This window comes from Petromyzon marinus, chromosome 54, assembly GCF_048934315.1.
Source record: "Petromyzon marinus isolate PM22_M1 ecotype Great Lakes invasive population chromosome 54, UKy_Petmar_22M1.pri1.0, whole genome shotgun sequence".
NCBI classification, from domain to species: Eukaryota; Metazoa; Chordata; class Hyperoartia; order Petromyzontiformes; family Petromyzontidae; genus Petromyzon; species Petromyzon marinus.
The window spans coordinates 7,508,406-7,528,719 of NC_133720.1; the positions used below are offsets into that span (position 1 = coordinate 7,508,406).

The 20,314-nt window shown below is 53.7% G+C and overlaps 1 protein-coding gene and 1 long non-coding RNA gene across 3 annotated transcripts in view; one reads left to right on the plus strand and one right to left on the minus strand.

Annotated features, from left to right (window-relative positions):
• LOC116954074 (protein CBFA2T1-like) overlaps positions 1-5,937 on the minus strand; it is an 84,337-nt gene extending 78,400 nt beyond the window's left edge. For both annotated transcript variants that reach the window (XM_076052150.1, XM_076052149.1), the window contains exon 1: positions 5,649-5,937. The gene's annotated coding sequence lies outside the window, so the exon portion shown is untranslated. The remainder of the gene's footprint in view (positions 1-5,648) is intronic.
• Positions 771-6,981, plus strand: LOC142905438 (uncharacterized). Its single transcript, XR_012929616.1, has 2 exons — positions 771-960; positions 6,454-6,981. It is a non-coding gene; the product is annotated as an uncharacterized LOC142905438 (long non-coding RNA).
• Positions 6,982-20,314: the final 13,333 nt, after the last annotated feature.

The following is a 20,314-nucleotide window of genomic DNA, read 5'->3' on the forward strand; positions in this document are numbered from 1 at the left end:
TGTGCGTGTATTGGCGAGTCCGTGTGTGTGTTGGCGAGTCCGTGTGTGTGTGTGTTGGTGAGTCCGTGTGTGTGTGTGTTGGTGAGTCTGTGTGTGTGTGTGTGTTGGCGAGTCTGTGTGTGTGTGTTGGTGAGTCTGTGTGTGTGTGGGTGTGTTGGCGAGTCTGTATGTGTGTGTTGGTGAGTCTATGTGTGTGTGGGTGTGTTGGCGAGTCCGTGTGTGTGTTGGTGAGTCTGTGTGTGTTGGTGAGTCTGTGTGTGTGTGTGTTGGTGAGTCTGTGTGTGTGTTGGCGAGTCCGTGTGTGTGTTGGCGAATCCGTGTGCGTGTATTGGCGAGTCTGTGAGTGTGTTGGTGAGTCTGTGTGTGTGTTAGCGAGTCGGTGTGTGTGGGTGTGTTGGTGAGTCAGTGTGTGTGTTGGTGAGTCTGTGTGTTGGTGAGTCTGTGTGTGTGTTGGTGAGTCTGTGTGTGTGTGTTGGCGAGTCTGTGTGTGTGTGGGTGTGTTGGTGAGTATGTGTGTGTGTTGGTGAGTCTGTGTGTGTGTTGGTGAGTCTGTGTGTGTGTGTTGGCGAGTCCGTGTGTGTGTTGGCGAGTCTGCGTGCTGCTGATGTAAGATGCCCGTGTTTGTGTTAGGCAGGTCGCGCGTTGCGTGATGCTGTGTTTACAAAACGTGAAAACAATTTCGGGTGACTGGAGGCAGTTAGCGCGCGCCTCTGGCTCCGATCTAATTGCTGGGCGCGTTTTGTTATTAATTTTTTTTTGCAGAAATCTACACGACCGCTCTCATCGCCACCTTGTACGAATTATAAAGGCACTCGGTCAAACTTGCATCATCAGCAGGAGCAGCAGCAAGCAAGCAACATCAGCCAGGGTCTACCCACTGCTAGGTGGAGCCTCCCCTCCCTCCCCAAGCCTTCTGGATGGAGTTTCACCGCTCCATCTCCGCGGAGGAAGTTCCTCTCGGTAGGTGCCCGACCAAAAGTCCGTCGTCCGTTCTAGCAACGCGTCCGGCCCACAAAGCCTGCCCGCTCGCTCGCTGTCCTTCGCAAAACGTGAACGGTAAAATGGAAAAACATCGGGTCGGTTTATAGAGTCTCACTCTGCCCCCAAAGATTCATCTGATCCCGAATAGGATCCATCCCCCAAGATCCCTCTCATCTCGAATAGGATCCATCCCCCAAGATCCATCTCATCCCAACTAAGATCCATCCCCCAAGATCCATCTCATCCCAAATAGGATCCATCCCCCAAGATCCATCTCATCCCAAATAGGATCCATCCCCCAAGATCCCTCTCATCCCAAATAGGATCCATCCCCAAAGATCCCTCTCATCCCAAATAGGATCCATCCCCCAAGATCCCTCTCATCCCAAATAGGATCCATCCCCCAAGATCCATCTCATCCCGAATAGGATCCATCCCCCAAGATCCCTCTCATCCCAAATAGGATCCATCCCCCAAGATCCATCTCATCCCAAATAGGATCCATCCCCCAAGATCCATCTCATCCCAAATAGGATCCATCCCCCAAGATTCATCTCATCCCAAATAGGATCCATCCCCAAATATCCCTCTCATCCCAAATAGGATCCATCCCCAAAGATCCCTCTCATCCCAAATAGGATCCATCCCCCAAGATCCCTCTCATCCCAAATAGGATCCATCCCCCAAGATCCATCTCATCCCAAAGAGGATCCATCCCCCAAGATCCCTCTCATCCCAAATAGGATCCATCCCCCAAGATCCATCTAATCCCAAATAGGAATGCTGTCTCCCCCCCCTCGCCCCCCCCCCCCCCCCATACGCTCGGTGGGTTTTCTCTGAGCCATCCGTTTACCCTCCGACATCAAAGCACAAACACTTCACTGGAATTGGCCAAATCGTCTCTAATGTCTCAGCACCCTCCTGGACACACTTATTATAATAATAATAATAATTGTTGTTGTTCTAATCGGTCACCGAGGAAAGCCTCACCGAGTCTCAAGACTCGTATTCAGGAGAGTCCTGCCAGACTTCTGCAGTAGGAGGAGGCGATGCTGCTGCTGCTGCCGCTGCCGCTGATGTGCGATCTCAAACGAGCAATTTTGCAGGCGATTTATAAGACTTGGGATGGATTTGACCAATCCCGGTTACATTGCGAAACGTGCGTTTAGCTCGCTAACTGCACTTGCCCCAACAGTCTGTTTCGCCTTTACGGGGATGGGGGGGTTGTCTTTGTCTTTAGCTCTAGGAGGAAATCAGAGAACTCATAGGAAGCCCATCGCAGAACTGGGGAAGAACGCACGGACGCTCGAACGCTCACGCGCAAAGGCGCCCGGGAGTCGCGAATCGAACTTGGGCCCTTCTTGCTGCGAGGCACGAGCTGTACCCCTGCGCCATCCTGACACCAACGTGAAGGGCAGAGCTGTCATGAATAATACAAATTCACAGTCGTGGAAAGATGGAATCCGCTTCGTGTTTTGGGTGCGTGTGTGTGCGCGTTTGTGTTATTGGGAGCGGTAGTGTAGTAGCGGTTAGCGTTCTACGCCAGGAACCAGGCGACTCGAGTTCGATTCCCGATCACTGAAGATTATCTGAACCGGTCCTGGGCCTCCCTTTGGTCGACTCAGCCTCAATTGTACTAGGTACTCGTTAGGGAGACAAAGGCGGCCGGGCGTGGTGCTGGCCACATACCCCCTCGTGCGCCGTTCCAGCCTTCAAAGGTGCTCGTTAGCAGCACTTGTCCCAACAGTCTGTCCAGGCTACACGGGGGGTCTTTGTCTTGTTGTGTGTGCGTGGGGAGCGGTGGCACAGTGGTTAGCGTGGCTAACATCGGGTCACACGATCACCTGCATCGGCCCTGAGCCTCCTGTAGGTTAACTTAGCCTCAAGTATAAGCACTCGGCACGGTGCATGTTAAGCATCAGCACTGGGAAAGACAAAGTTGGCAAGGGAGTGGTGCTGACAACACCGCCCCCACACCTCCCGCGCCGTGGAGGGAATTCGAAATCTTTATTTCGGACCGGAGGAGCAATCCGATGAGCTATGAAGCTCTTTTTCACAGACGTCGTCGGGGCTGATCAGCAAAGGCGCTCGTGCTCAGCACTTGCCCCAGCATTCTGTCACGGTGTTACAGGCAACTCTGTCACAGAAAAGCAACCTTTCATGTTGGTGTCAGGAGCCGCCACGGTGGTGAGATGCTAACTACCTCGCCTGGTATACAGGAGGTCGTGGGTTCGATCCCGACCCTGACGGCTGCTGCTATATATGTGGCGTTTGGGTGTCTCTCTCGCTCTCTCCACGTGGTCGCGTGGATTTTTCTCCAGGTCCTCGGGTTTTTCTCTCCACGTTTAGAATCAACATCACGCGTTTTAGAGTATTTGGTTGCTATACAATGTCCACGTGATGATGATGAGCGCATTTCAGAGGTGGAAATTCCACATTCCTATGGCGGTGGCGGAGTTTATCCCATAGAGCTTTGCCCCCCTTTGGTTCTCAATTGTTACAAAATGTAGAATAAAAATAAATACACGTCGGGTTTTGATGAGACAAAGTATAGTTACTACTGAAGTGCCGGTGCTTCATTTGTGTTTGCGATTATTTAACTTCTTAAACACAATCTTGCCACGTCTCGCAACCCGCCCCCCCTCCCCCCAGAAAGGGCATCTCGCACCCCCAAGGGGTGCCGCGTGCACCCCAAGTTAGAAAGAAGAAGAACCATTTGCCATAAAGCAAGCACTGTTGCGATAGTAATTTTATCGCCCCTCCCCCCCACCGGGAGGGATGATGATGAGCTGAGACAAGCAATCGCCCGGGTTTCGAACTCGAGAGGGCATTCCGCAGATCGCAAACCGCTCGCTGCAAAACCGCAGATTCACCTGGCCCCGATTAAATCTGCATCAGGCAGGTGGCAGCGACAAACGCAACAAACGGTGGACATCGTAGGAACGACCACCACGCGGATCGAACCTGTTGTTGTTGTTTGTACCTTCGGTACGAGTCGATCTTAATCGTTGCAGAGAGACGCGTGTTTAATTAAGGGGTGTCCAAAAAAAAACTATCCGTGACTCTTGCCATCCGCTCCACATCTCTCTCTCTCGCCCGCTCTCTATTCGCGTGCTTATGAAGGAGGTCCGTTGCCCGAAACGTCGCCTCGTTATACATTTGTAAACGTGCTCGAGTTGTTTGGCTGTGCCTGTGCGTCACTGCCAACGCAGCAGCAGCAGCAGCGACGTTATTTGTTGAAACAGAGCAGAGGCACAACGTTACAGGTATGCACAGGTAAGGCAGCCAGTGTAAGCACTAACCCCTCCTCCCCTCCCAATCACGAACGTTCAACCAGCTGCACGTGTCGGCTTAGCACGCGTGGGCTATGCTGATGATTCCCATAAGCGCTCGAAGCCTGATTGAGCAGGGTCTGATACATACGGTGCGGAAGAAGTTCAAACATAATGTACATAGACGCGGCCGGGTTAGCAATAGTCTGGAAGTCTGCTAAGTCGACGGACTACAAGACATTTCTATGTATTCTATGTATAACATTTCTATGTATCACGTAACGTGATTGATTTATCAACGACATCTACGCAAGACCACAGCAGCCCGGACGCATCGAATCTCTGATGCAGCTCAGCAGGATTTCTGTGTGCGCGGTGACTGATTTGTGCCGTGCCCGGGGGTCCCCGAGATCTGAACTGGAGTACACCCCCCACCCCCTCCCCCCCCAATGTGTTTCGTTGCAGCCAGCGAGATGGGCCGCCAGCGGGAGGTGACGAACCGAATCGGTTACCCGGCGATGGATTATTGAATCCATCCGTGGAGAGTGTTTTTCGGCGGGCTCATTCTCTCGGGCATCGTTCGCGCAACAAGCCCAAACTCCTCTCTCTCTCTCGCGGTTTGAAATGGAAACGTCTCCAAACGTTGTCGTCGTCCCCCCACCCCGTCCCACAATCTAAGTCGACCACCCCCCCCCCCCCCCCGAGACGCCGTTGTTTTGAGACTCTCCTTGATTTAGAAAAAAAAAAATCCAGCAACCTCCGATTATAAGCACGCGTGGCTACGTACGGTGCGAAAGAAGTTCAACGGGCATACAGTAAACACAGCGTAGCAGCCCAAGGCTAGCCCGCGGGTGGTTCCCTGTTAATTCAGCGAGACTCACAGAGCCAGACTAAGGCGATACGAACGCAAAGGCGCCGTCAGCGTTAATTCAATTGCGCACATTAAGCCATTTGCGACGTACAACGAACCCAACGCACAGCAACACAACACCAACAATGTACCAGCCCTTTATCGATCCACTGCTGGATGATAATGCCTGCCCCGTATTGTCCCCAAGTCACGGCGGCTGACCGTGGGGCATACTTCACCACGCCGGGTCAGTGAGGATTGTGTGAGGGAGGGGGGGGAGGAGGAGGGGTGGAATACCTCTCGCCACTGATGTTAGCCGTGCGAGTGGTGGGCTCGAACTCAGGATGGACCGGCCGGGCTCTGTGTGTGCGTGCGTGCGTGCGCGCGTCGCTCGAATCGAACGGAGAATGATACAGCGCGCGAATGAACGCATTGATGAACGATGAACGAACCGAACGCTTTGATGAACGACGAACGAACGAGCGAGCCACCGTCAAGCGACGAATGAAGTTGGCCAATGCGATGCCGCTTGAGGACGGGGTTACCTGAGCCCTGCGCTCGCCTGCTGCCGCCGTGGGAGGAAGAGTCGAGAGTTATTCCATCCGGAGCGCGTCGAAATCCCTACCACTGCCCCCCTAACTACGGCTGCCTGTTGTGTGTGTGTGTCTGTGTGTGTGTCTGTGTGTGTGTGCGTCTGCTGGTGCGGTGAGGGTGACGGGAAGAGGTTTCCCGGCTCCGTAGGCACTACCATATGCCTCTGCCTCCTCCTCTGTGTGTCGTCTCGCCTCTCTCTCTCCACACACAGCCAATTCCTCTCCTCCCTCCCTCTCTCCCTCCCTCCCCTGCCTCTCTCTCCCTCCCTCCCCTGCCTCTCTCTCTCCCTCCCCTGCCGCTCTCTCTCCCTCCCCTGCCTCTCTCTCTCCCTCCCCTGCCTCTCTCTCTCTCCCTCCCCTCCCTCTCTCTCTCCCTCCCCTCTCTCTCCCTCCCTCTCTCTCTCCCTCCCTCTCTCCCTCCCTGCCTCTCACTCTCCCTCCCCTGCCTCTCTCTCTACCCCCCCCACTCACCACCCCCACCACGTCACCCGCACATCCCCGCCCCTACCACCCTTCCCTCCTCCAGTCTCGCTCTCCTGCCCTCCCACACCGTTTCTCTTTACGCACGCACACACCTAGACACACATACAATGACAAAGCCAAAGATCACCCCCCCTCCTCCTCCCCCCAATATATGGCCTTCTAACAGACTGTTGGGGCAAGTTCCTGCGGGTGCCAATGAAGGCCGCCACGGCACACGAAGGGGTAAGGTGGCCAACACCACGCCCGACCGCCTTTGTTTCCCCATTGCACCCAGGCACCCGTTTAAGGCTGAGTCGACCTACTGGGACTGCTTCTGAGCTGGAACGCCGCGCTATAACCACGACGCCACGAGCTCCACACCCGCCAAGCCGCTACTGCTACGATTGTTGCCGCAGCCTCTCATCGGCCGGTCTCTATCCACTGCTGGATGAAGGCCTTCTCCGCACTGCTGCAATCATAATCCACCTCGCACCGATCACAACAGTGTCATGCTGCTACACATGTCCACGCGGTAAGTCGCTTCATCGAGCTATCATTTGTGGCCAGGTGGCTTTTGAAAATAAAAAAATAAGCTAATAGCTCAGTGGGCTTTACCTGGTAAGATTACAAAAATATATATAGTTGAGTATATTTGTAAGTGATTTGTCTACCTTTCCTATACACTGCACTCCTATCGTGTTTTTGCACTGTTTGTTCGTGTAACGCTCTTACCCCGTAGGCCCTTATCCGACAATCTGTGAAAGAAAGAGCTTTATAGCTCATCGCATTCCTCCTGCAGTTGAAATAAAACGTTACGATGCTGCTTCTGACACGACTCGAGTCCCATGGCTCGTACGGCACTGATACCAGCGGTGGGAATTCCACGTGCCCATGGCAAGAACCGGTCAGACACGAGACCACGAGTAAGGTTGCAGATCACGTCGGATCTCGGAAGCTAAGCAGGTTGGAGCCTGGCCAGTTCTTGGATGGGCAACCACCACCACGCACACAAACAGGGCTGCTATGGGCTGCTATGGGCTGCTATGGGTTGCTATGGGTTGCTATGGGCTGCTATGGGTTGCTATGGGTTGCTATGGGTTGCTATGGGTTGCTATGGGTTGCTATGGCCTGCTATGGGTTGCTATGGGTTGCTATGGGCTGCTATGGGTTGCTATGGGCTGCTGCTGCTGCAGGAACTATGATGCGGAAAGCAGAGCGAGGGCAGTCCGGTGTTGTACTGTACTTCTGCGCTCCATCCCCTACGCGACCCGCCCTCGTCGTCAGACCGCACTGACAACCGCGGTGAAGTATGGTCAAACAGCCCCATTCAGCGTGGGGAGGCGCTCATCCAGCAGTGGAGTGACAAACGGGCTGCCGCACACGTGCGCGGTGCGAGAAACAGAAACCACCACCCCACCCCCTCCCCCCATACGTTTAACGCTACCTCCGAAGTGCACGGCTGGCTACGTACGGTGCGAAAGAAGTTCACCGTACATACGGATCGGCACCCTGTATGGCCAGGTAAGGGACCAGGTAGTGACCCGGGTGAAGGGCCGGTAGGGGTGCAATAGTGCACACTGCGCAAGGAACTCAGCCACCTGAGTTGGATTCCCGGGCCAAGGGTCCTGGCATAAAGCGGCGAATGGTGATGTCTGAAATGGTCCTCGGCGCCTCGGTATTCGTCAAACTTGGACCGACCGGTGTGTGTGTGGTGAAGTATGGTCAACCACGTGCGGGGAAGGCCTTTACAGAATAGTGTCTTAGACCGGTGTGTGTGTGTGGTGAAGTATGGTCAACCACGTGCGGGGAAGGCCTTTACAGAATAGTGTCTTATAACAAGGGGGGGGGGGGCTGTACATATTATTATTTATTCGTCCTTACGAGCCCTTTGATGAAAGCCGTGTTTTCACGGGAGATCTGTGGCCAAACAAGCGAGCGATGAACCGGTTACGGTGATAGGCGGGCGGATGGCTCAGAGGTCAGAGGTCAGAGCGCTAATCCAGCACCGATGAGACCCTGGGTTCGAATCCTGGTGTCAGCCGCCAAAGGTGATTAAAGCAGGTTCCTAAGCGTGCCGAGTTACTATTTAACTAACTACAATTCATATTTAGTTTTTTTTATATATTTTACCAGGTAACGCCCACTGAGCTATGTACAGCTGCTTTTTCAGAAGCGACCTGGCCACAAATGATAGCTCAACAAAGTGGCTTATCATCATCACGTGGAAATGTATAGCAGCCAAATACACTAAACGCGTGGACGTTGATTCTAAATCTTGACTTAAAGCTTTCGTGACTGCAGGAATCCATATTCATTGGGTCTTTCGGCAAAGTCACGTAGATCGATCAAAGTAAATAACAAAAAACTATGACGTTTCGATCGCAACACAAGCGTTCGTCATCAGGATGACGAACGCTTTTTGTTATTTTTTGTTATTTTCTTTGAACCAATCTACGTCACTTTATCGAAATACCCAAAGAATATTGATTCTAAATGTGGAGGGAAAAGACGGAGGACCCGGGAAAAAAATCCACGTGACCACGGGGAGAGAGAAACCCAGAAACTCCAAATATACAGCAGCAGGCGTCAGGGTCGGCATCGAACCCACGACCTCCTGTGCACCGTGGCGCCCACCCTCTGGTCCACGCGCCCAGTTGACGGTCCCGCGTGGCCACTCGACTCTCAGCGGCAGGGCGGGCGGGCGGGCAGAGTCCTGCCCCCGTTACCGCGTGGACCGGAGGCGACTTGGGAAGAGAACTCTCGGAGGCAGTTCTGTGACAGCCGCTCCCGCGGGGCCATTTCTCCGTCGCGGAAGACGGTCGCCATGCTCGGCCAGGCTTCCCGAACGGTTTCCTTGGTCTCTCTCTGGACGGCGTCGACGACGGCGACGAAGGTGACGACGGCGCGCGACGAGTAGCCGTGTTAGCACGATGGTTGGCCTGCGTGCGGCGCGAAAGAAGTTCAACACGCGCGCGCGTGCAAACCGAGACGAAAAAAGTATAGAAACCGGAGGGAAACGACGAGAAATTTCGATAAAAGTAAAGAGCGACGGGGGAGGCGGCGGCCGTGGAGTTGCGCGGGGCGCGATCGAGCGAGGGAGAGAGCCAGGAGCCTCCTTCGACGTGAAACATTTATGAGTTATTAAACTTTCATGCGGAGGAGACAAAGCGTGAGACGCGGGCATTGTGAGAGGCAGAGCGTGCCAAGCAAGCGAGCCAGCAATTCGGATGAAACAAACCCCCCCCCCCCCACCACGAGCTCCGCGCGGTCTTAAAAATAAAACGCACGGCTGCGTGGCAGTCGGGTGTGCAGGCGGTGCAACTGCAACCTGGGCACACGAGCCAGGAGGGGCCGCAGGGAGACGGTGGGGGGCGGGACGGGAGGGGGGGGGGTAGAATTGTGGACAGGGAGGGGGGCCCCATTTCATTTCTTGCACCAGGGCCAATTGCCAGCCACACCACGCCCCCGAGTTCAGTGTTAATCACCGTGGCTCACAGAGCCAGACTAAGGATAATTACTGTGGCTCATAGAGCCAGACTGAGATTACGAAAGGATTCAGTGTTAATCACTTTGGCTCACAGGGCCAGACAAAGCCCTCCTTTTAGGGTTCAGTGCTAATTCAAGAGAGCTCACAGAGCTGGACCCAGGCTACCAAAGGGTCTCGAGTTAAATCAAGAGGCTCGTAGAGCCGGACTAAAGCTACCCTGGGGTGCAAGTGAGCGGCACAGCTTTGAAGCGTGCGGGCGGTGTACCTGCACGGCTAACATCAGTGGCACGAGTTATCTGAGCCAATGCAGGGCTCCCCACCAACCTTCACCAACCCGCAATGTCGTGGGGAAGGCCGTCATCCTGCAGTGGATTGCCAAAAAGTCAGCGCAACACGCGCCCCCGTAACGTAACCTCTGATGTAGCACGGTTCGCTACGTATAATAAAAAAAAAGTTCAACAGACATACGTACATACATAGACTCACACAGAGACCCATAGACTCACACAGAGACCCACAGACTCACACAGATACCCGTAGACTCACACAGAGACCCACAGTCCCACACAGAGACCCATAGGCTCACACAGAGATCCATAGACTCACACAGAGACCCATAGACTCACACAGAGACCCACAGACTCACACAGAGACCCACAGTCCCACACAGAGACCCACAGTCCCACACAGAGACCTACAGACTCACACGGAGACACACCGACTCACACGGAGACCCACAGACTCACACGGAGACCCATAGACTCACACAGAGACCCACAGTCCCACACAGAGACCCATAGACTCACACAGAGACCCACAGGTTCACACAGAGACCCACAGACTCACACAGAGACACACATTGTTGTCCTTCCCCGCACCTCCGATTAGCAGGGTTGGTTCCGTACGGTGCGAAAGAAGTTGAACGTACGTAACGTAACGGGGCCGTGACGCCAGAGGAGGGCCGAGCGAGCGGCGTGCGTGAGCGATGCGGCGACAGATTTAGTGGGGGGGGGGGCACGGGGGGGGGGCACGGGTGAGGGGGGCACGGGTGGGGGGACAACGGCGGAGCGAGCCCCAACGAACGGGGCTCAGATGGCGCGGCCACATCGCATCACCCCCCTCTCCCCCCTCTCTCTCTTCTCTGCCGCTCGCGCCGTCCGGGCAAAGCGCAGTCTGTCAAGCTGCCTCCGACACGACAACAACAACAACAACAGCAGCAGCAGCAGCACAACAACAACAGCAGCAGCGACAACAACAACAGCAGCAGCACAACAACAACAGCAGCAGAGACATCTCGCACGGACGACCACGGGCGTACACCGCGCGATGGCTGGCATGCGCGCGCGTGTGTGTCGTGGATAATCGTGTGGTTGTCAGAATCGGGCCTGGGCCTCCCCTAGGTCGACTCGGCCCCAAATGAGTAGCTGGTGTGCGGTGTGTCAACGTCGCCGCCGGGGAGACGAAGGCGGCCGGGCGTGGTGCTGGACACCCACCCCCTCGTGTGCAGGGCCGGCCTTCGTAGGTGCTCGCTAACAGCACTTGCCCCGACAGTCTGTTGAGTCTTTACGGGGGACCTTTGTCTTTATCTCTGTGTTAGGTTCTGGGCCAACACCAGTGACGATCATCTGAACTGGTGCTGGACCTCCCCTAGGTCGACTCAGCCTCAAATTAGCACCTGGTGCGGTGTGTAAAACATCGCCACCAGGGGAGACAAAGGCGGCCGGGTGTGGTGTTGGCCACCCACGCCCTCGTGTGCCGTGCCGGCCTTCATAGGTGCTGCTGCTCGCTAACAGCACTTGCCCCAACAGTCTGTTTCAGGCTATAGGGGGGATCTTTGTCTCTGCGTGCGCGTTGAGGAGTTGCCCTCCAGGAACCGCGCTGGGCAGACGGGCGACGCTCACAACAACGAGCGGGGCGCCGGGCGGATAAAACGTGGCGAGTTGGCGCAGTCAGAAGCACAGGTGGTGCCTCGCCCAGTCATCTTAATCAACCCGTAACACCCTGGGGGTGTCTGTCCCGTGACCCACTGCCAGCAGCGAGCCTTCGACAATTCACGCAATGGCCTGGAAGTGCACCTAGCTTGGCACAAGCGACGTGATAGCGTCACCGCTACTTAGTAGCGAATGGCGGTTGTTGTCGTTGTGTGTCTAGCGTATGCAATAGTGTCCAATACCGTAGGTGGATTTAAATAGCGTCTAAACGCGACCGTCTCTCAAGATGCTAGCGATGAATCTCGGATAACAATAAACAAAACACATCTCGGATCTTGTGTCGGATTTGAGATGATCCGCTACTTTATGTCGGAAACGAGCGCTAGGTTTTTGCCTGTGCCGAATCAACGCTGCTGAAATTACGCGCTCGCAGAAGGCCGTGGCGGTACTATGGGTTGCGTAAGAAGCACTTTCATTTTTGTACGTGAAGAGACGGACCCTGTGAAGGAGACTTCGTGTTTGCTCATCTCGTCGGATTATTGGTCAGATCGTCGTCCATCACGTGCCGACGTGAAATATCTCCGTGCTAACAAAAGTGACGTCACCCGATGTCACGTAAACGTCATAATGGCGACGTCACGTACGGTAGATCAGACACAAATTGAAATCGGATGATCCGAAATTTCCCATCTAGATCATTATGGATTAATGTAACAATATATCCTCAACGTAGCCCTATTTGCGCGCATGGTGATGGTGGTGGTGGTCGCCCATCCTAGCACTTGCCAGGCAAATATCCTCCTTAGATTCAGAGACCTGATGAGATTTGGCACAATTTAGCAAAACAATTATCGTACGTCTGTAAGCAGTGGGGAATAGTGACTTTACCCATGAAAGATTATCACAAAAACAATGTGTGCGTAGGCCTAACTAGATGAAATATATTAATTGTAAAAGGAGGCTTTAATTTTCCTTTTTAAAAGAATATACAGGATGCGGGAAGTGGGTGGGGGGGGGGGGGTGGCCGCAGTTGGTGGGAGATGACAAAATTTTTTAAATACAAAATAAAAACATGAATTTAAAATCCGCATCCCGTGCGACGAACCAATTCAGGGGAGTGTGCCGCGTTTTCCGCCTCTCCGTGTTTTGCGATTCTGCCGAGCGGAGGAATGATGCCCCCTGGTCTCACAGCCTGAATATTAATTCCTCTCCTCGGCGAGCCGCGAATTAAATTAGCAATTAAAATGCGGCAAATTTAATGCCTCTGACTGGGAATCCATAATTTAATCCGGTTATTTTATTATTATTTTATTTCTCGTCGTCGTCGTCGTTAATTTGTGGCAAATATTTGCAGGATTTTTTTTCCGCTCGTTTTTGGATTTGAAGAAAAATAGAATACAATTTCCCGACGAATTTGCAGCGGTCAACAATTTTAATGGAATCGATAAAACGCGCAAGAGTCTCGCTCGCTCTCAGCGTAAAAAAAGAAGAAAAAAAAACGTCTTTTAGGCCATCGGCAAGGCACGGACTCTGAAAAAAAAAAGAATCAACATTTTTCACCAGAATCCCAGAATCGGCAAGGTGTGCGCGTCTCTTCTCATAAAAACGATATTGGAACATTGACTTAAATCCACTGCTGGATGAAGGCCTCCCCCAGCCCCTCCCCCATGCCGGTCATGGATGTTTATTTGACCGAACTTCGCCGTGCCGATCAGTGCGGTCTGGTGATAGCGGGCTGGCACGGACACGGTGGGTGCACAGGAAGCACAGTACAACAATTCACTTTGCTGCACTGCCTCCCGATGCTCACGGCACGGCCCTGCAGCCTATATCATCCGTTAGGGGCCGTCCATAAATGACGTCACGCAACTGGGGGGGGGGGTCAGATATGTGTGACGATGTGTGACAAGGGGGGGGGGGAGGTTGAGAAATGTGACGTCACATTAAAATGCGCAACTTTAAATAAATATAGACAACACGTTCTACTTAATTAAATATACTTTTCATAAATGTTTTCTCCTACAATATCAGAGTGCAGCGCCACATTAAATACGCACTACAATGACAATAATTGAAAGCGATTTGAAGCGTATTTTATTTTCAAAATGGGAATATTGGTTTCTGGGGGGGGGGGGGGGGGTAGGCAGAGCTTTGTGACGTCATATTTGAGGGGGGGTCAAAAATCGCGTGACGTCATTTATGGACGGCCCCTTATGCACGGTGGCCGCCCATCAAAAAAACAATGTCCAGGCTCCCACACCTGCTTAGCTTACGCGATGGGATACATTCTGGGATGGTCTTGTCATAGGGGATTGATTTCCCTGCTCCAATATCTCTGATTGTACACCTGGGGCCTTTCAAGATGTCTCTTGATTCAACATATAGAAATAAAGTGTTCAAATAATGTAATGATTGGCAAACTTTCGAGGCTGTGATGTGTGTATTTTGAACTTCTTCTGCACCGCACGTAGACAACCGTGCTAATCGGAGGTGCAGGGTGGTGCGGGGGGGGGGGCGGGAGAAGGCCAACAAAATAACACGAAAAACTGTTTTAAACAAATGAGTTTTCAATCGAGATTTTAAAGTGCACAGCTCCATTGGCTTCCTAATATCGGAGGGAAGGGCGTTCCGGACGGCCGCAGGCTTCCTGTTTTGTAACGTCGCGGGCGGCCTTGGGCTTGGGCAGGACGCGTCGCCCGAAGGACGAAAGACGATGACGGTCAGGAATAACGATGGACACAGCCAATCGTGAACTTAACGCGTCCGAGAGGACGTCCACCACGCAGAGATGCAGCGATGAAATCGGTTCGTGTGCACGCGCGGTGGGGGGGGGGGGGGTGGTGGATTGTTACACCGCAGGATCGTGATCGTGGGAGGTGGCGGCGGTGGCTTGAGGAGGGTCTTCATCCAGCAGTGGATTGACCACGGCCGGTGATGGTGATGATGATGTTGATGATGGTGATGATGGTGGTGGTCGTGGTGACCAAGATCGCAAACCGTCTGCAAAAAAAAATAAACGCCCCAATTTTTCACCGTTATATTTTTTGTTTGCGACCAGACAAACCCCGCGGTGAAAAATCTCACGGAGCGAGGCGATCGCGAATGCTCACGAGTGGCTCTTCCTTGTAAATAAATGCAACAAAAGTGCGTGCAAGAGTCACGGGACGGAGCGGTGGAGCGGTGGTTAGCGGCGCACGGCGCCGCAGAAGCCCGCGGTGCGATCCGTTAGGCCGCGCCGCTACGTCATTGTTTGGAATGACGTCCGACGTTTCGCGCCCACGCGCTCGGGAGCCTCTTGGAAGAAACGGATTTTCTCGCGGCGGACATGGTGCCTCGACACAGACGCGGCACGACCGTGCCCGCACTGACCCGCGCGGTGAAGTATGGTCAAGCAATCTCCATGGCCGAACTCGATGTGTGCGGTGTGTCTTTCATCTGGCAGTGGAATTGACATCGGGGTGTAAATTGTTCATCAGTTATGATTTATTTCCTTTTAAGGCGGTGTTGTTGGACGAATGTGTGGTGCGTTTATTTAAAATCGGATCTTGAAAGCTAACCATGGTCATCATCATCATCAACAGCCATGATCTATCCACTGCAGGATGAAGGCCTGCACCGCTCCCTCCCACCCCCGTGCCCGCCTCTAGGATGTCCCCAGCTCTCGCAACCCCTGCGATGGGACAATTCACGCAGCGACATGTGCGCACGAGCACATGTCGCCGTCTCTCCGTCTCTCGCTTATTCGTTTATATGACACGCTCACACTCGCTGTGTGCGGTAGTATGCAGCAGCAGTAGTAGATGCGTTACCAAAAAAAATGAGGCGCACAAAGCGAAGCCGCGAGAGGAGAGAGCTGCCTGCCAAGTAGCGCGCACAGTACTCAAAGTACACAATGTTGTATCTCCGTACGTATGTGTCTGCATCTCTACGTATCTACGTGTGAATCTCTGCGTGCATCCCTGTGTGCATCTCTATGCGTCTGTACCTCCATAATAATCTGTGTGCACGTATCTCCGTGTGCCTGTGCCGTTGTATCTTTGTGTGTATCTCCGTGCGCGAGACAGCTGCCTGTCGAGTAGCGCACTCAGTACACAGAGTACACAGAGTACACACAGAGTACACACAGTGCACACAGAGTACACACAGGACACACACAGTAGACACACAGGACACACACGGTAGACACACACAGTACACTCACGACGTTGTCCCACGCCAGACCGCATAGCCGCATGTATAGTGAATTCAAACTTCGTAATAGAGCGAATTTTGGGTTGAAATAGGTAAGGCCCATATACAGCGTGACAGGGATCGCACAAACCTAGCCCGCGTAGAGCGAGGGAAACATGTTTATAATACAATTACAAAAATCCTCTGCAGTCAGCTGCCAATTGCAGCGTAAATAATCTCAGTGGCGGGTTCATAAATCAATGAATTAGCGGTGTCAGCCCTGCCTGCTGCAGGGAGGTCCCACGTCAGAAACGCCGCCAGCAGCAGCAGCAGCTCCCCTCGCCACCCCGCGGAGCCTCCATCCCATCTCCCCCCCCCCTCCGCGAGAGCGGCGCTTCTGTTCGCAACGCGCGGAGACGGTACGGGAATGGCACGGGAACGGCGGGGCCACGGCGTAGGCACGGCACGGACATGGCACGGGAACGGCGTGGGCACGGCACGGACACGGCACGGGAATGGCACGGACATGGCACGGGAACGGCGTGGGCACGGCACGGACACAGCACGGGAACGGCACGGGAACGGCGTGGCCACGGCACGGGCACGGCACGGGCACGGCACGAGAACGGCACGGGAACGGCGTGGGCACGGCACGGGCACGGACACGGCACGAGAACGGCGTGGGCACGGCACGGATACGGCACGAGAATGGCACGGGAACGGCGTGGGAACGGCACGGGAACGGCGCGGGCACGGCCGCTATTCCCAAGGCCAACAAAGACACCGCGATGGCGAAACACGCAGCTTCGTTGATTTGTGGTTGAGACGCGACTGGGAGGTAACGGTGTCGCGGGTTCAGTCGGCGTTGAGAGAAAGCACCACATGGGATGTGTGTGGTGGCCCAAGACGGCGGTGAGGAAGCCAGGCCGGGTGGCTCAGAGGTCGGAGCGCTGAGCTGGTACCGTTTGGTATGACCTGGGTTCGAATCCAGGATTCGGCCGCCTGCGATTAAACCAGGCTCTCAAGTGCAGCGAGCTGGTGCCGCGCTAAATTTAGATGTCGGATTTAAACCACGTGTCGAACGCGGCTCGCATACAAGTGCCGCCCTCCAGTCGTGTGGACCAGAGGTCGTTTGAAGGCATCTCAAGGGTAGCTCTGTGATATCCGCTTCTGTGGGTCATTCTCTAACACACAGTGTTTTGCTGCTCTGTAAAGACTCTCATCCAGAAGTGTATAGGTCACAGCTGGTGATGATGATGATGATGATAACATCCTGGACTGGAACAAGTTGATTTCAGAGCACACATTTCATTAAATCGCTGTCTATATTCAAAGTTTTGTTCTATTTTGTTGCGCATTGCCCATCAAGCCTGCAGAAATCTCTGCTGAACTTCTCTCGCACCGTACACAGCCAACCGTGGTAATCGGAGGTGCGGGAAATTTTGATCGCCATTATCATCATCAGCAGCAGGCATGGTCAATCCACCGCTGGATGAAGGCCTTCGCAAGCCGTCGCCGCCTCTCGCGATCCTGCGATGCGATAACAATCCACGCCTAGGAGCTGCTACACTAGACGATTGAACCCCTCCATCAACGACGACGGGAACCGCGATTCTCGCTGCGCTTCGCGTCCCACCGCTTTGGCTGCCGCTCGTCGATTGTTTTTGTTCAGTGTCGACCCTGAGGCGTTCGTGGTCCCCTCGGGTCGTGGACGCGTCCCTGCCCATGCCCCCGCTCGGAACGACGTCTGTAACCCGACCACCCAGTTCCACTCCACCACCCACCCACCATTAATACCTCACCGCTGCGCCACCGCTCCCCACTCCCCATTCACTCACCCAAAGACAAGGATCCCCCCCGTATTGCCTGAACAGACTGTTGGGGCAAGTGCTGTTAGCGAGCGCCCTGTGAAGTCCACCTACCCACCATCAGGCCGGCACGGCACACGAGGGGGTGGGTGGCCAGCACCACGCCCGGCCGCCTTTGTCTCCCTAGTGGCGAATGTTTACACGCCTCACCAGGTACTCGGTTGAGGCTGAGTCGACCTAGGGGAGGCCCAGCACCAGTTCAGATAATCGTCACTGGTGTTGGCCCAGAACCTAACACAGACATAAAGACAAAGGTCCCCCGTAAAGCCTCAACAGACTGTGTCTGTCCCTCTCTCCGTATCAGTCTATCATGCGTCTCGTCCAATGCTCCTTCGCACACCGTTTCGGTTTTAGTTTGATCTTCGTCGGAATTTGTCACTGCGCTTCGGGGCTGTAGGTCTCAGCGTCGAGTACGCACTCCGTGTGCATTCAACCGCAACCAAAACGTATCTGCTGCAATTTGCATGTTCCATATGAAAAAGGCCACACCACCTCGAGATCATTACAATGACAAAGGTGCGTTAGCCAACAAAGCAAATTCCAGCCTTTCCAAAAAAACACCCAGCCTACCACCCCATCCAGTCAGCCTCCCAACCACCCACCGAGGCACCCAGCCAGCCAGCCACTGGTCCAGCAGCCATCCAGCCATGTGGCCAGTCAGTGAGCCACCCACCTAGCCACTCGGCCAGTCAACCAGCTTTCAACTTGGCACGATCACTACGTGGCGTAGCCCAGCCCAAGGCCGTAGCCATGGAATCAACATTGGGGGGGACCAAATCTTCCAGGGGGTCTGGGCCCCCCCCCTAGAAAAACATCTAAATTTGAAAACGAATTTCCTGCCTAAAATATAAAAAAAATTCACTAACACATAGGATGGACTTTTTAATTATTTTTTTACAATAATGTCTAAGTGTATTGTATTACATTGCTCTGTTTTTACTTTTTTGCCATTTTCATTGTATGTAATGGCAGAGATTAAGGATTTATAAAGTACAACCATAACCACAATCATATAAACATAAATCTATTTTATAGCAATATATTGGGGGGGGGGGGGATATTTTGAGCATATTTGAATCAATGACAGAACGAATCATTGTGCTCGCCCGTGCGGCATCGTCCCCCTCTAGCCACGACGTGTGTGTCCTGCCCAAGAGCTGAGGAACCTCGGCCGGAATTTGGTGGACCCAGCGGCCTGCCTGCGCAAAAAAAACGCGGTCCTGACGGGAAGGGAGAGAGACTTTTCAAACAACAATGCGGGAATGTTTACTCCTGGGGAGAGGGACCCGACTGTTCTCTCCGCTCATTTGCAAAACAAATCGAGAGGTCACTTGTTCCAAAGCTGCTCTTAAATCCTACCAGGAGGACAAAGGCAGTGCTCACCCTGCCACCCGCCCAGCCACCACCGGAGTGTTTGGCTCGAGGCTTGAGGAGTGCGCGTTTCGTTTTTTGTTGTTGTTGTTGTGTAGCCACTTTGTGCGTTCAAAGGTTTGGAACATGCGCGCACCCCCACCTCCCCCCACCTCCCCCCACCTCCCCCCACCTCCCCCCACCTCCCCCACTTCCCCCTCCGCCCGCTTACACAAAAAAAGTCTTAAGTGATTCGTTGCTCAAACGAACGTTGAGCTGGTGTGGAATCTCGTGACAATGAAATGTTGGTACACGTGGCCACGTAAGAGTCAAGGGTAGAATGAATGGGGAAAGGAGAGAGAAAGGGATGCCGGGATTAAAGCCTCGCCACCGTGGGCGCCACGGGTGTCGAGATGTTAACGACCTCGCCTGGTATACAGGAGGTCGTGGGTTCGATCCCGACCCTGACGCCTGGTGTACGTTTGGCGTTTGCGGTGTCTCTCTCAGCGTGGTCGCGTGGATTTTTTCTACGGAGCTTCCGGTTATTCCCTTCACGTTTAGAATCAAAGTGCGCTCAGAGTATTTGGCTGCGGTAAATGTCCACGTGACAAGCCACTTCGTTGGGTTATAATCTGTGACCAGGTCGTTAGGGATGAGAGCAAGTGACGGATTGGGAGTATAGGTGAGGCCCGGGCATTTTTTAAACACAACAGAGGGGCCCAAATTGCCGTGCGATCTTCACTGCTCCCATTTTGGGGGGGGGAGGGGAGAGAGGCTGGGTCCAAAAATAACAAAAGGGGCCAGGTGAGGAATTAATCTTTGGGGCTGCCGAATGTGTGGGGACTCAATGGCAACCGAGAGCGTAAACATTGGAGCTAATAAAATAGTTAAATCATTATTTATCTTCATAATAGAGGGTTTTTTTGGGGTTAGATCGCGTAAATATATAAATGTGTTGTTAAACCCGCCACCACCCGACACAGCCAACTAGTAAGGGTTGTCACGTAAACAGAACGTGGCCAATTCGTCACTAGTACAGCCACACCCGGTGTGTTGGAGATCAAAAAACCTCTATTATGGATGATATTGGTCGCGAAAACCAATGTGTTAAACTGACTAACCTCTATTTATTTTTACCCTGATCACATTTTCAATTTCCCCACGCAGACCGGCCCACCGGCCCTCGGAATGGACCGGCCCACTGGGAATTTGCTCCATGGACTGCTGCCCTATGGCCAATCCCGTGCCTGGATGAGAGAGGGTGGTGATGATGATGATGATGGCGAAGAAAGGGGAGGGAAGAGTAAGAAGAGAGAATGAAGGAGCGAGCAGAAGTGAGCTGCACGGAGC